This window comes from Oncorhynchus nerka, linkage group LG3 (assembly GCF_034236695.1).
Source record: "Oncorhynchus nerka isolate Pitt River linkage group LG3, Oner_Uvic_2.0, whole genome shotgun sequence".
Taxonomy (NCBI): Eukaryota; Metazoa; Chordata; class Actinopteri; order Salmoniformes; family Salmonidae; genus Oncorhynchus; species Oncorhynchus nerka.
In genome coordinates, this window is record NC_088398.1 from 49449071 (window position 1) to 49465466 (window position 16396).

Here is a 16396-nt window from a genome sequence, read left to right on the forward strand (position 1 = left end):
TGTGAGTTGGGTGGGTTGTCTATGTTAGTTTTTCTATGATTTGCTATTTCTGTGTTTGGCCTGGTATGGTTCTCAAACAGAGGCAGCTGTCAATCGTTGTCCCTGATTGAGAACCATATTTAGGTAGCCTGTTTTCTATTGTGTTTCGTGGGTGATTGTTTTCTGTTGTGTGTCTGCACCAGCCAGAACTGTTTTCGGTTGTTTCGCTTTGTTATTTTTGTTATTTCTGTGTTCATTTTAATAAATATGGACACATACCACGCTGCACCTTGGTCCTCCTCTTCTCCTTCATACGACGACCGTTACATGTTCTTTTTCCATAGCACACACTAGAGGCAGATAAGCAATCACAACCTACTTTGCATGTTAGTTACCAGTAGGTTTGTGTATTTAGTAAAAGTTACACAGCTCACTTCAACACTGCTTCGGGCTTATTGGGCTTCTGTACATGTTCTAACCACAGTATAAACAGAACATGTTCTATCAGCTCTCATTGGCAAGTGGGTTCCTTCCAGATGGAGCTCTTTGATATGCAGTGCATTATTTCCATCTTATTGGAGTCGCCATCATAACGTTAACAAAATGGCCATTAAAAGGATAGGCCTCGGTGTTTGCCGTGGTACAGGTTAAGCAGGGCTCTGAGAAATGACTATTTTAGCAGCACTAAAGTGGCTAGTGATCGATGGTGGAAGATGAGAGACGCCGATGCTGGCTACGCTTGAGAGTGACATTAGAGCAGCTTGCCAGAATGACTTTCCAGTGTGCAGGAGCTCCCACCAGGCAGATCTGGTATCTGGGTTCACACGAGGACATAAGGGGATAAGGGTTGTCACTGCACTGAAGTCACTCAGTCAGTCACCACAAGTTCAACTGTAAGGGGAGATGCTACCATCTATCTTTTAGGTTAATCTGATATGAGACATTAGCAAGGACAGAGGCAAGATATCCTAGTGGTTTTATTGAAAACCTCTCCCCTGCCAAAGCTCAGTGTAAATCTGAATGAATCTGCTGTTTGCCCAGGAGTGCTTCCAAACAGGCGCCAGGAGGGTGATGCTCCTGGAGAGAAGTTGTCCAAAGTCCACCTCTAATAATAGATTTAGGGCTAAAACGACCTCCCCTCGAGCACTCGCCTTGTGGACAGCTCCATATTCATGGGTGTGAAGAACTGTGGAGGGGGATGTGAACCTGAATCACACACAGTGTACACCTCTACTCATTGCCAAGGGTAATACACAGTGTACGAAACATTAGGAACACCTGCTTTGACCAGGTTAATCCAGGAGAAAGCTATGATGCCTTATTGATGTCACTTGTTAAATACACTTCAAATCAGTTTAGATGAAGGGGAGGAGACAAGTTAAATAAGGATTTTTCCGCCTTGAGACAACTGAGACATGGATTGTGCATGTTTGCCATTCAGAGGGTGAAAGGGCAAGTCAAAGGATTGACGTGCCTTTGAACGGGGTGTGGAAGCAGGTGCCAGGTGCACCAGATTTGAGTGTGTCAAGAGCTGCAAGGCTGGTGGGTTTCACGGTAAACATTTCCCCTGTGTATCAAGAATGGTCCATCAACCAAAGCATATCCAGCTAACTTGACAACTGTGAGTTAACATGGGCCAGCATCCCTGTGGAATGCTTTCGACACCTTGTAGAGTCCATTCCCCGACGAATTGAGGCGGTTCTGAGGTCAAAAGGGTGTGCAACTCAATATTAGGAAGGTGTTCCTAATACTTTGTATACTCAGTGTATAACCTACCAATATAATCTAAAAAATTCATGCAAAAAAAGGTAGATATAGCTAGCGTCATCATCAACCTATAAGTGCTCTATATATGTACTTCTTCTTATCCTGTGCTGTCATGTCATTTGATCAAGCAATTAACCCCTCTGACATTGAAATACTCCGCTAATGAGCTAGCTGGTCACCTTCTCATGAAACTTGCATAGGTGCCAGGCAGACAGGGTAACCCTCACTGAGCAGATCCACTGTCAGATCGTTACCTAACGAGATTAGGGGATGGAGAAAACCCTGTCTGCCCTTCTACCACCCCCTTTAGCATATACTTGCCCCTCAAACGCATGGGAAGGGGGACAGGGCTCCTACCCTTAATCTAATACAGAAGCCTAAAGCCCATAAGTGAACCATGCTGGCCTTCCCAAGTTACAAAGCTCAGGGTTGAAGCCTACAGGGTGATTGTGCATGATTACTGTAGAGGAAGAGGTGGAAACTATGCTGTTTTAGGCATCACTATAAACAAATAAGTTCAAAACTCTTGGGTGGTAAGTATATTGGATGGTACTCTGTTTTGAACTTTTCTGGACCCACTGTTGCTTTCCCTCTGACCTCCAAAGTCAAGCACAGAGGTACACATTGGAGAGTTCTCGCAAATAACAAACTGCTTGATGAAATAAAGTGGCTTTTTAATTACTGGAGAGAGGCCATTAGCTGCACCCACCCACACATATATACACACACACACACACACACACACACACAGCTCAGGCTGGCACAGCAACTGCACCTCGATGGAAATACACACAGCAGGGAGCTCATCTCCCAGTCAAGAGAGGAAATTGAATTAAAAGAAAGGGCAAGATTCGAGAGGGAGAGAATTTCTTACCCTTTCAAACATTACAAAACAGTGTTCTGCTTTGTTGAAGTTTACTTTAGCTACACGTATTACTTGGAATTTAATTAAAATCTCCTCACTGTTTTGACAGTGGGGATGTATTTTCATACACACTGAACTTGATTAAGGAACTGGGGTGGTAGAAACAGAGAAGCTGAAGATAAACAAGGAAATCTTTTTACTTACCCTACTTATTTAACACACAAGTAATTTGTATGAGATTGACTGTTGATTTTCCCCCTAGGAATTCCCTACTGCCCTCTAAATCCGAACAAAGCTTTTGTTTCCATCCTCCCTTGTTATTATCAAATTATTTTAAAGGATGTAGGCTAGGTCTCTGCAGCCTATACAGTATTTCTTCGACACAGACAACTTAACTTGTTTGTTACTTGAAATAGAGCTTAAGTCTACTCTTAGTTATTAGGAGAATCATGGCAAAAGTAAACAACCTGCTCTTCTGAAATGTCAGGCGGCAGTGGCATTAGCTCTAGCAAAGAACAAAGGCCCGTGACAGATGGGTTCAATGGGGGCGAAAGTGGGCGGAATGACTTTCTTTACATCACAAGGGTTTAGCAGTGTTGGGTCTAGCGGGTGTCACAGCGCCCGAACAAACATCAACTTCCTCCCCCAGCGTGTGTAGTCGCACGTCAGAAAGTTTGATGACCAATGGCAAAGATAAGCACACAGGCTGCTGAAAACACAGACAGTATAGTGAGGTGTGGGGCGACAACACTGCATGACCTTTCACACATGCCTTTGTTTAGTCTGTGTCATACTGTCACAACCACTCTACCCACTACTCACTGTTGTCTAAACGCTGTGGGAGGTCGGGTTGAAGTTAACACAAATCAGGAACGTCACTAAAGTTCATTTGAAACTTCAGTCAAATAAAAATATCTTTCTCTGAGCAATTGTGTTAGTATCATATCATTTTGCTATTTTTTTAAGCATACAATATAGCTCAGTATTTTTTATTATTTTATACAGCCTTTTTTGCTCATCTTTATCAAGGTTGCCAATAATTATGAACCTGACTATGTTAATTACTATAGTATTTTTGCAGAACACAACAATAAACGGATATGTTTTGTGACTATTCATTATCAGAGCTCTATTGACTAACCAAGGCCTTTACTACTTCGGGAGAACTTCTACAGCAGGTAGAACACCATAACGAATTCCGATCCCGTACAGATGTTCTAATTCCAATAGAAATCAACATGATGATGAAAGCCATGCAGTACTGGAGGAGTATGGGATAAGCATGTCCACCAGCAGGTGAATGCCTAGTGTGAGGAATTTATCGCCATGGCACTGCCTTGTCGTCTCTGTGCCAAGCTGCCAGTCCTTGGCCACTGCCCCACTTGGCAGGAGCCCTCAGCTTTATATTTCAGTTTCGGGCGAACGGCTAAATCAAGAGAGCCGGGTGGGAGCTGCCGTTAGGTTAACATCACTCCTCAAAGTTAAACAGGGTGGCTTCCATGGGAAAGATTGATCTGAATACGATCACCTTCTTGAGTTATAGGCAAGAATGATCATGTTTTTTTCCTTTCTTTGGAATACTTGACAGTCCTCATCCACCAACTAGTGCACACACACACACACACACACACACACACACACACACACATACACATACACACACAGGCATGTGTGCAAATGTGTGTGCGCGTGCATGCACACACTAGAGAGCAAAAGTTTTGTGATTAGTTTTTTGTATGCAACAGTGCCTTGACAGTCCTTGGACAACACAGAGACCATATATATATATATATATATATATATATATATATATATATATAGCACGGTTGTTGAAGAACACTCAATTGTTATATAAAGGCAGCAAGAACTCGGAGGAACAGCTTGTACCACAAGCTTTCATTTTAAATGCTATTCCTCTGCAACATCCCCTGAAGCAATGCTTGCCTGGAGAATAAGTCTCATAGGTCCCCCTAGCAAACAGAATAACTCACCACAGGCTGTACGTCTATGTGTGATGTGCATCTCTGCTGGAGTTCTGTTTACTGTGGGTTGCATAACATATGAAGAGAGAGGAGGTGGTAGGAAATGGGGCTCTCGAAATGGCTGCAGTGTTTGTGTTTATGAAACTCCAGATAAGGATTCCATCCTGTGTTTCTGCCAAGGGAATCAAATTAGAATGTCAAATTACAGGTCCAGCCTTTTATTCCTGGTAGGCCAAATAAGTTCATTTCGAACCTGGTTTCAGTAACTTCTATCAGTATCCTTGGTTTCGAGAGTGCTGGTGGATGACAAGGATTTACTTGTATCCATTTCATACACAGACCAAAATCTAACTAATTTACCATGCCTGCTTCTTTTAACCAGATTTTTTGTATATCTGAAAGGGTAGGGGGTAAAAAACATGATCAATTAAAACCCAGCTAAGTCCTAGTCATGAATCCTGCACTTACACAGACTCTTCTCTCTGAAATGGGTATTGTTGCAGTAAAGATGCTGAATGCTTTTATAACTAATGGCCTCCTAAGGGCATTGAGACTTCCTGTTCTAGCAGGGTTAATGAAGTATGCTACACTATCTGATTATTCTGGGTTTCCTGTTTCTCAGTGAGATACGGGGGGGGGATATGAGATTATGGGGGAGGGGATGCCAAAATATGCATGGAAGAAACTTGATTTGCAAAATATTACAGGAAGTAGGCTACATTGAACTGGCCTTGCAATAAGTGCCTACCAGTTAGGCAAGTACAGTGTAGCCATTGGTACTGTACGTCATTGTATGTCATTAAAGCACGAGGCCCTCATAATCCCTGTAGAGCAACTAACTAGCATCAGCCATTGCCTTCGTTAGAATGTAGGCTAAGTCAAATATTACACCTTTAAAACATTAACACACACTGTACAGTCGTGGCCAAAAGTTTTGAGAATTTTCACAAAGTCTGCTGCCTCAGTTTCTATGATGGCAATTTGCATATACTCCAGAATGTCATATAGAGTGATAAAATGAATTGCAATGAATTGCAAAGTCCCTCTTTGCCATGCCAATGAACTAAATCCCCCAAAAACATTTCCACTCTATTTCAGCCCGGCCACAAAAGGACCAGCTGACATCATGTCAGTGATTCTCTCGTTGTTGCACAAGGTTGGAGATCACTCTGTCATGCTGATTGAGTTCGAATAACAGACTGGAAGCTTCAAAAGCAGGGTGGAGGTTGGAATCATTGTTTTTCCTCAGTCAATCATGGTTACCTGCAAGGAAACATATGCCGTCATCATTGTTTTGCACAAAAAGGGCATCACAGGCAAGGATATTGCTGCCAGTAAGATTGCACCTAAATCAACCATTTATCGGATCATCAAGAACTTCAAGGAGAGTGGTTCAATTGTTGTGGAGAAGGCTTCAGGACGCCCAAGAAAGTCCAGCAAGCGCCAGGACCGTCTCCTAAAGTTGATTCAGCTGCGGGATCGGGGCACCACCAGTACAGAGCTTGCTCAGGAATGGCAGCAGGCAGGTGTGAGTGCATCTGCACACACAGTGAGGCGAAGACTTTTGGAGGATGACCTGGTGTCAAGAAGGGCAGCAAAGATGCCACTTCTCTCCAGGAAAAACATCAGGGACAAACTGATATTCTGCAAAAGGTACAGGGATTAGACTGCTGAGGACTGGGGTAAAGTAATTGTCTCTGATGAGTCCCCTTTCCGATTGTTTGGGGCATCCGGAAAAAAGCTTGTCCGGAGAAGACAAGATGAGCGCACCATCAGTCCTGTGTCATGCCAAACATCAAAGCATCCTGACACCATTCATGGGTGGAGTTGCTTCTCAGCCAAGGGAGTGGGCTCACTCACAATTTTGCCTAAGAACACAACCATGAATAAAGAATGGTACCAACACATCCTCCGAGAGCAACTTCTCCCAACCATCCAGGAACAGTTTGGTGACTTTTTACAGCATTTTACACCATGATGGAGCACCTTTCCATAAGGCAAACGTGATAACTAAGTGGCTCGGGGAACAAAACATTGATATTTTGGGTCCATGGCCAGGAAATTCCCCAGACCTTAATCCCATTGAGAACTTGTGGTCAATCCTCAAGAGGAGGGTGGACAAACAAAACCCCACAAATTCTGACATACTCCAAGCATTGATTAGGCAAGAATGGGCTGCCATCAGTGTGTGGCCCAGAAGTTAATTGACATCATGCCAGAGAGGATTACAGAGGTCTTGAAAAAGAAGGGTCAGCACTGCAAATATTGACTCTTTGCATCAACTTCATGTAATTGTCAATAAAAGCCTTTGACACTTATGAAATGCTTGTAATTATACTTCAGTATTCCATAGTAACATCAGACAAAAATATCTAAAGACACTGAGACAGCAGAATTGGTGAAATTTTTTATTTGTGTCATTCTCAAAACTTTTGGCCACGACTGTATACATACACAGCAGCACTTGGTAACGTCAGGGGGGATATGAGATTAGAGGAGCAGGGAGGCGTGTCACAGCTGCCCAGGTCACACTGCAATCTGATGTCACCTCTACTCTCTCTGCCACCAAGCATGGCAGGCAGGTGCACCCACACACGCTCTCAACTTCCAATGGTGACAGAAAGTTTTGCATTGACAACGCACATTAAAACCAGTGCCAGATAATAACTGGCACACAATCTTTATCACAGTAATACTTCTCTAACCTATCATAATCCAAAACGGACTAAGTATTCTGTGGTTTTAATGTGATTTCATTGAAATATTGAAAAAAAGAAAATCCAATATCAAAATGTATGTAAATAAAAAACACATTTAATGTATTCAAATGTATGCAATTTTTAAACAGCAATAGCAAGTGAACTAGCTGGAGGGCGCCTACTGCAGCTCCCTCCCTCGAATGACTTGTCCTCTGATAATGATTCTAAATTAAAGAGGGTTTATGTTATGAACATCCCGCCCAGTTTAGTATGGAGGTATTAATCATGCAGGGATGGTGCATAAACAATCTTTGAAATAGTAATTGTATGCGTCAGGATAAAGTCTGGTTTATAGGCTGGCAGTAAGATAAGAAAGGACAGCTGTATTTCACTATGCCTAATTTGTCTTAGTGTGAATGAAAAAGGATATGCTTTTAACATGTGCCAAGGCGCAACATTAATGTGATTTAAGAGGACAGGGTATAATGTGATTTACTAGTGCTTAAACCAAGTGATTACCTACAGTATGCACAAGAGCTAGGGAGAAGTAGGCCTCTGTTGAGTAAGTGTGTGACTTAGCATTAAGTACAACATTGGTTAGAGGTCACATTTACATGAACCCAAAAGTGTAATATAAAAAATGTGGAAATTGCCTTTTTAAGTATTCAAATAAGATTTTGCAGATTGTCAAGGCACAGTGGTCATTTTGAGTGAATTAAACCTTGTACAATAGGGGCTAGGCTGCCTGGCAGAACCGAATCATGGGAAATGGTAGAGTAATTATCTTTACAGGAGAGAGCTATGTGTACACTCGCTCAAGGACGTTAGCAGCCTGACAGGGACGACACTAACAGATGCATCGCCTGTCTCCTGACATATGCCTGACAAATCACACAAACTCTTTGAAATACATTGGAATAATCTCTTGCACTTTTAGAACTTTGATTAAAAGCTAATGAGCTCACCCTGGGGGGAAATGCCTGGCACCTTTGGTATTCCTGTGATGCATAGACCCCCTTAAACCAAATAATTCCCATGTTTTAGTGGTGTTGGAGTGGTTTAGCGCATAGACTAATAGACTCATAAGTCGGTGGGGGGAGGCCTGCCTTAGAGTTAGTGTTGGTCAGTAGTCCTTTGAGTTCAGGATGAGTTTCAAGCATGTTAATACTGTTCAAGAGAATGTCCACTCACTGTTTGGTTTGCTGCTGCCAAGCACAAGCTTAATTGAGAAAGTACAACAAAGGTTTAACCATAATAGTCTTTATCAGGTACTAGGCCCACTGTAGATCAGACCTGATAAAGACCATTGCAATACCTGTATTTTCAATAGGCCTCCTTTCCCATGTTTAGATGTGGGCAAATTCTGGCTTTCTATCCTCTGTTAGTGTCCTTGATATCTCCACATGCTTACTGAAGCTTAGGTCACAAGCGCCAGGACTTTTCTTTGGGTCAACTTAGTGACCAGTCCTGTGTGTTTGCAGAAATAAGGTGTCAATAGTGATGAAAATGTGACATTGCAGGGACCTCATTCAGGAACAGGTTCCCTAATTCAAGAGGCAGCTCATGGAAAAGTTATGTTTACACCGACACTCATGTGCAGCATAGCATAGGCCATAGCTCAAATAAAATAACATGTATTAATAAAGCTATTTTTTACATCAAGTAGAATCAAGAATTCCTCAAGGCAGCTGTCTAAGCCCCTGACTTTTTTTCAATCTTTACTAATGACATGCCACTGGCTTCGAGTAAAGCCAGTGTGTCTATGTATGCGGATGACTCAACACTATACATGTCAGCTATTACAGCGTGTGAAATTACTGCAACACTTAATGAAGAGCTGCAGTCAGTTTCAGAATGGGTGGCAAGAAATAAGTTAGTCCTAAATATTTCAAAAACTAAAAGCATTGTATTTGGCACAAATCATTCACTAAACCCTAAACCTCAACTAAATATTGTAATGAATAATGTGGAAATTGAGCCAGTTGAGTTGACTAAACTGCTTGGAGTAACCCTGGATTGTAAACTGTCATGGTCAAAACATGTTGATGGAAAAGTAGCTAAGATTTGTTCTTAACTGACTTGTCTCGTTAAATAAATACAATTAACATAAAAAATGGGGAGAAGTCTGTCCATAATAAAGTGCTTCTCTGCCTTCTTAAAACACTATCAACAAGGCAGGTCCTAAAGGCCCTAGTTTTGTCGCACCTGGACAACCGTCCAGTCGTGGGGTCAGGTACCACAAAGAGGGTCTTAGAAAAATTACAATTGGCTCAGAACAGGGCAGCATGGCAGGCACTTAAATGTACACGGAGAGCTAACATTAATAATATGCATTTCAATCTGTCATGGCTCAAAGTAGAGTAGAGATTGGCTTCATCAATACTTTTTTATTTTTGAGATGTATTGAGATGCTGAATGCACCAAGCTGTCTGTTTAAACTACTAGCACACAAGACATGCCACCAGAGGTCACTTCATAAACCCAAAGTCCAGAGCAGACTATGGGAGGTGCACAGTGCTACATAGAGCCATGACTACATGGAACTCTATTCCACATCAGGTAACTGATGCAAGCAGTAGAATCAGATTTTAAAAACATACCTTATGGAACAGTGGGGACTGTGAAGAGACACACACACAGGCACAGACACATGATAACACACACACACCCTACACACACGTACACATAGATTTTGCATTGTAGATACAGTACCAGTCAAAAGTCACAACACACCTAGTCATTTTTCTTCATTTTTACTATTTTCTACATTGTATAATAATAGTGAAAATTGGGTTGCTTCTCAACCCAACTGAGATGGGTTGGGATGAGTTGTACTGCAGAGTGAAGGAACAGCAGCCAACAAGTGCTCAGCATATGTGGGAACTCCTTCAAGACTGTTTTAAAAGCATTCCTCATGAAGCTGGTTGAAAGAATGCCAAGAGTGTGCAAAGCTGTCATCAAGGCAAAGGGTGGCTACTTTGAAGAATCTCAAATATAACATATATTTTGATTTGTTTAACACTTTTTTGGGAACTACATGATTCCATATGTGTTATTTCATACTTTTGATGTCTTCACCATTACTCTACAATGTAGAAATAAAGAAAAACCCTTGAATGAGTAGGTGTGTCCAAACTTTTGACTGGTACTGTATCTACAATACAAAATCCATGTGTGCGTGTGTGCCCGAGGGCACATACTTAAAACTTCTTATGGCTGGGGGGCAGTATTGAGTAGCTTGGATGAATAAGGTGCCCAGAGTAAACTGCCTGCTACTCAGGCAAAGAAGCTAAGATATGCATATTATTAGTGGATTTGGATAGAAAACACTCTGACGTTTCTAAAACTGTTTGAATTATGTCTGTGAGTATAACAGAACTCATATGGCAGGCAACAGCCTGAGAACAAATCCAACCAGGAAGTGGGAAATCTGAGGTTTGTAGTTTTTCAACTCTTTGCCTATCCAAGATACAGTGTAAATTTGGTCCGATTGCGCTTCCTCAGGCTTCCACTAGATGTCAACTGTCTTTAGAACCTTGTTTCAGGCTTCTACTGTGAAGGGGGAGAGAATGAGAGCTGTTTCAACTAGAGGTCTGGCAGAAGGCCATGAGCTGATCACGCATGCGCCCGTGAGAGGTAGCTGCGTTCCATTGCATTTCTAAAGACAAAGAATTCTCTGTTGAAACATTATTGAAGATTTATGTTAAAAACATCCAAAAGATTGATTCTATACATCGTTTGACATGTTTCTACGAACTGTAACAGAACTTTTTGACTTTTCGTCTGGACCTAGTGCTCGCGCCTCATGAATTTGGATTTGTGAACTAAACGCGCAAACAAAAAGGAGGTATTTGGACATAAATTATGGACTTTATCGAACAAAACAAACATTTATTGTGGAACTGGGATTCCTGGGAGTGCATTCTGATGAAGATCATCAAAGGTAAGTGAATATTTATAATGCTATTTCTAACTTCTGTTGACTCCACAACATGGCGGGTATCTGTATGGCTTGTTTTTGTGTCTGAGCGCTGTACTCAGATTATTGCATGGTGTGCTTTTTCCGTAAGTTTTTAAAAAATCTGACACAGCGGTTGTATTAAGGAGAAGTATATCTATAATTCCAATCATAACACTTGTATCTTTTATCAATGTTTATTATGAGTATTTCTGTAAATTGATGTGGCTTTCTGCAAAATCACTGGATGTGTTGGAAGCAAAGCGTTACAAAACGTAACATTTTGAAATCGGACACTGTGGTGGGATTAACAACAAGTTTATCTTTAAAATGGTGTAAAATACTTGTATGTTTGAGGAATTTGAATTATGAGATTTCTGTTGTTTGAATTTGGGGCCCTGCACTTTCACTGGCTGTTGTCACACCAATCCCGTTAGCGGGATTTCAGCCGTAAGAAGTTAATATGCTGTGAAAAGTATTATGAAATATAATGTAATGTACTATTTTCAACTGTATATGTTGCTGGACCCCAGGAAGAATAGCAGTGGGGGGATCCTTAATAAATACAAATACAAAAGTGCTTATACAGAAACCCAGCATAAAACCACAAACAGCAAGCAATGCAGATGTAGAAGCATGGCCAACCATTCAGAGGTCAAGAGAGAGGACGAGAGAGAGAGAGGTTGAGAGAGAAAGAGAGAGAGAGTCGAAAACAGCAGGTCCAGGACAAGGTAGCACGTCCAGTGAACAGGTCAGGGTTCCATCGCCACAGGCAGAACAATTGAAACTAGAGAAGCAGCAAGACAAGGTAGCACATCTGGTGAACAGTTCAGGGTCAGGTCAGGGAGGAAGGACAATTATACACTTCTCAAATTGTTAATAACTGACATCCAAATGTAATTCATCATCACAACGCATTCATTAACCTGTTTTACATAATTCAATATAACATAGAAACAAACCTTGTAGGAATCCTTTCCTGACGTTGGACTTTCAATTTCACACTTCAAATGGAAAAGCACCTCAGTAGCACCTCAGTAGCACAGGTTATTGGCTACAGTATCTTGGTTTCATAATGCATTAATTAGCTCACATGTTACATCCATGTGCTCTAATTTGGCTGGTTGTCCTAATGAATAGGCTATAATAAATCAAATCAAATTTGTCACATGCGCCGAATACAACAATACTTACAGTGAAATGCTTACTTACAAGCCCTTAGCCAACAATGCAGTAGTTAAGAAAAATACATGTTAAGTAAAAATAGATAAATAAAAATAAGAAAAGTAACAAATAATTAAAGAGCAGCAGTATAATAACAATAGGGAGGCTATATACAGGCGGTACTGGTAGAGTCAATGTGAGGTGGCACCAGTTAGTCGAGGTAATTGAGGTAATATGTACATGTAGATAGAGTTAAAGTGACTATGAATAGATGGGGGGGTGCAAACCAAAAAGTATGGGTAGTCATTTGATTTGCTGTTCATGAGTCTTATGGCTCGGGGATAGAAGCTGTTGAGAAGCATTTTGGACCTAGACTTGGAACTCTGGTACCGCTTGCCGTGTGGTAGCAGACAGAACAATCTATGACTAGGGTGGCTGGAGTCTGACAATTTCTAGGGCCTTCTTCTGACATCACCTGGTATAGAGGTCCTGGATGGCAGAAACCTTAGCCCCAGTGATGTACTGGGCCGTACGCACTACCCTCTGTAGTGCCTTGCGGTCGGAGGCCGAGCAGTTGCCATACCAGGCAGGGGTGCTACCATACTCTCGATGGTGCAGCTGTAGGACTTTTTGAGGCTCTGAGGACCATGCAAAATCTTTGCAGTCTCCTGAGGGGGAATAGGTTTTTTTTGTGCCCTCTTCACGACAGTCTTGGTGTGCTTGGACCATGACAATTTGTTGGTGATGTGGACACCAAGGAGCTTGAAGCTCTCAACCTGCTCCACTCATTGAGAATGGGGGGCGTGCTAGGTCCTTCTTTTCCTGCAGTTCACAATCATCTCCTTTGTCTTGATAACGTTTAGAGGGAGGTTGTCGTCCTGGCACCACACGGCCAGGTCTCTGACCTCCTCCCTATAGGCTGTTTTATCGTTGTCGGTGATCAGGCCTACTACTGTTGTGTCATCAGCAAACTTAATGAAGGTGTTGGAGTCGTGCCTGGCCATGCATTCATGAGTGAACAGCGAGTACAAGAGGGGACTGAGCACGCACCCCTGAGGGGTTGAAGATCAGCGCGGCGGATGTGTTGTTACCTACCCTTACCACCTGGGGGAGGCCCGTCAGGAAGCCCAGGATCCAGTTGCAGAGGGAGGTGTTTAGTCCCAGGGCCCTTAGCTTAGTGATGAGCTTTGAAGGCAGTATGGTGTTGAACTCTGCACTGTAGTCAATGAATAGCATTCTCACATAGGTGTTCCTTTTGTCCAGGTGGGAAATGGCAGTGTGGAGTGCAATAGAGATTGCATCAACTGTGGATCTGTTGGGGCAGTATGCAAATTGGAGTGGGTCTAGGGTTTCTGGGATAATGGTGTTGATGTGGGCAATCACAAGCCATTCAAAGCACTTCATGGCTACAGACGTGAGTGCTATGGGTCGGTAGTCATTTAGGCAGGTTAACTTAGTGTTCCTGGGCACAGGGACTATGGTGGTCTGCATGAAACATATTGGTATTACAGACTCAGACAGGGAGAGGTTGGAAATGTCAGTGAAGGCACTTGCCAGTTGGTCATCGCAGCTCGGAGTACACGTCCTGGTAGTCCGTCTAGCCCTGCGGCCTTGTGAATGTTGACCTGTTTAAAGGTCTTATTCACATCTGCTGCAGAGAGCGTGATCACACAGTCATCAGGAACAGCTGATGCTCTCATGCATGTTTCAGTGTTACTTGCCTCGAGGCAAGCATAGAAATAATTTAGCTCGTCTGCTTGTTGCACTGGGCAGCTGGCGGCTGTGCTTCCCTTTGTAGTCTGTAATAGTTTGCAAGCCCTGCCACATCCGACGAGTGTCGGAGCTGGTGTAGTACGATTCAATCTTAGTCCTGTATTGACACTTTGCCTTTTTGATGGTTTGTCAGAGGGCATAGCAGGATTTCTTAGAAGCTTCCGGGTTAGAGTCACGCTCCTTGAAAGCGGCAGCTCTACCGTTTAGCTGAGTTCAAATGTTGCATGTAATCCATGGCTTCTGGTTGGGGTATGTACGCACAGTCACTGTGGGGACGACATCATCGATGCACATATGAAACCAGGGACTGATGTGGTGTAATCCTCAATGCCGTCGGAATAATCGCGGATCATATTCCAGTCTGTGATATCAAAACAGTCCTGTAGTTTAGCATCTGCTTCATCTGACCACTTTTTTATAGACTGATTCACTGGTGCTTCCTGCTTAAATGTTTGCTTGTAAGCAGGAATCAGGATAGAATTATAGAATTAGGGTCAGATTTGCCAAATGGAGGGCGAGGGAGAGCTTTGTACGCGTCTCCGTGTGTGGAGTAAAGGTGGTGTAGAGTTTTTTCCCTCTGGTTGCACATTTAACATGCTGGTAGAAATTAGGTGAAAAGGATTTAAGTTTCCCTGCATTAAAGTACCCGGCCACTAGGAGCGCCGCCTCTGGATGAGCGTTTTCCTGTTTGCTCATGGCCGTATACAGTTCATTGAGTGCGGTCTTAGTGCCAGCATCGGTTTGTGGTGGTAAATAGACAGCTACGAAGAATATAGATGAAAACTCTCTTGGTAAATAGTGTGGTCTCCAGCTTATCATGAGATACTCTACCTCAGGCGAGCAAAACCTCGAGACATCCTTAGATATCGAGCACAAGCTGTTGTTTTCAAATATACATAGACCGTCACCCCTCGTCTTACCAGAGACTACTGTTCTATCCGGCCGACACAGTGTTTAACCCACCAGCTGTATGTTATTCGGTGACACATAAGATATTACCGTTTTTAATGTCCGTTGGTAGGATATATACGTGCTTGTAGTTTGTCTATTTTGTTATCCAATGATTTTACGTTGGCAAATAGGACTTATGGTAAAGGCGAATTACCCACTCGCCGCCGGATCCTCACAAGGCACCCCGATCTTCATCCTTGATATCTCTGTCTCTTTCTCCTGCTGTCCTGATTTCTGTTCTGATTTCTAGAAGCTCTTTTCGGTCATAAGAGACAGTGACAGAAACATAATGTACAACATAAGTTACAAATAATGTGAAAAAACACACACAATAGGTTAGGAGACTGGAAAGCAGCAGCCATTCTCTCCGGCGCCATTGCATAACATTACCACCTGTGAGATAGTTTTTTAAATCTCAACTTCAACTATATTTTTCATTTATCTGTTATTTTACCAGGTAAATTGACTGAGAACACATTCTCATTTGCAGCAACGACCTGGGGAATAGTTACAGGGGATGAATGAGCCAATTGTAAACTGGGGATTATTAGGTGACCGTGGTGGTTTGAGGGCCAGATTGGGAATTTTAGCCAAGACACTGGGGTTAACACCCCTACTCTTACAATAAGTGCCATGGGATCTTTAATGACCTCAGAGAGTCAGGACACCTGTTTACGCAGGGCAGGGCAGTGCAGTGTCCCTGATCACTGATCACTTTTTTAGACCAGAGGAAAGAGTGCCTCCTACTGGCCCTCCAACACCACTTCCAGCAGCATCTGGTCTTCCATCCAGAAACTGACCAGGACCAACCCTGCTTAGCTTCAGAAGCAAGCCAGCAATGGTATGCAGGGTGGTATGCTTCTGGAAAATATCATCTAGATCTTATGAAATATAAAATTCCTAATGTGATAAGTAGATTCTGTAATAATAATGACATAACTCACTCATTGTTTGCGAAAAAATACCTTTCTGAATTGGCCTAGGCCTCCAAAATGGAAGACGGAGTACCACATGAACTAAATTTGGCCTATCATTGATAAAGGGGAATGAGTAAATATACTACATTGTGGTAATTGTTTAGGGAATTACATTAAAGATCACTTGCAGGAGGTGTAAACAATAGGCCTAACGTACCTTTGTCTTTGCTTGTTCATTTTGTCCAGCTGTGACCACCAAATTATCTTCATAATAATTAAAGTGCACACAAGTGGTCTTATTAACAGGACAACACTTTTTGCTGACCAAAACCTGACATCTA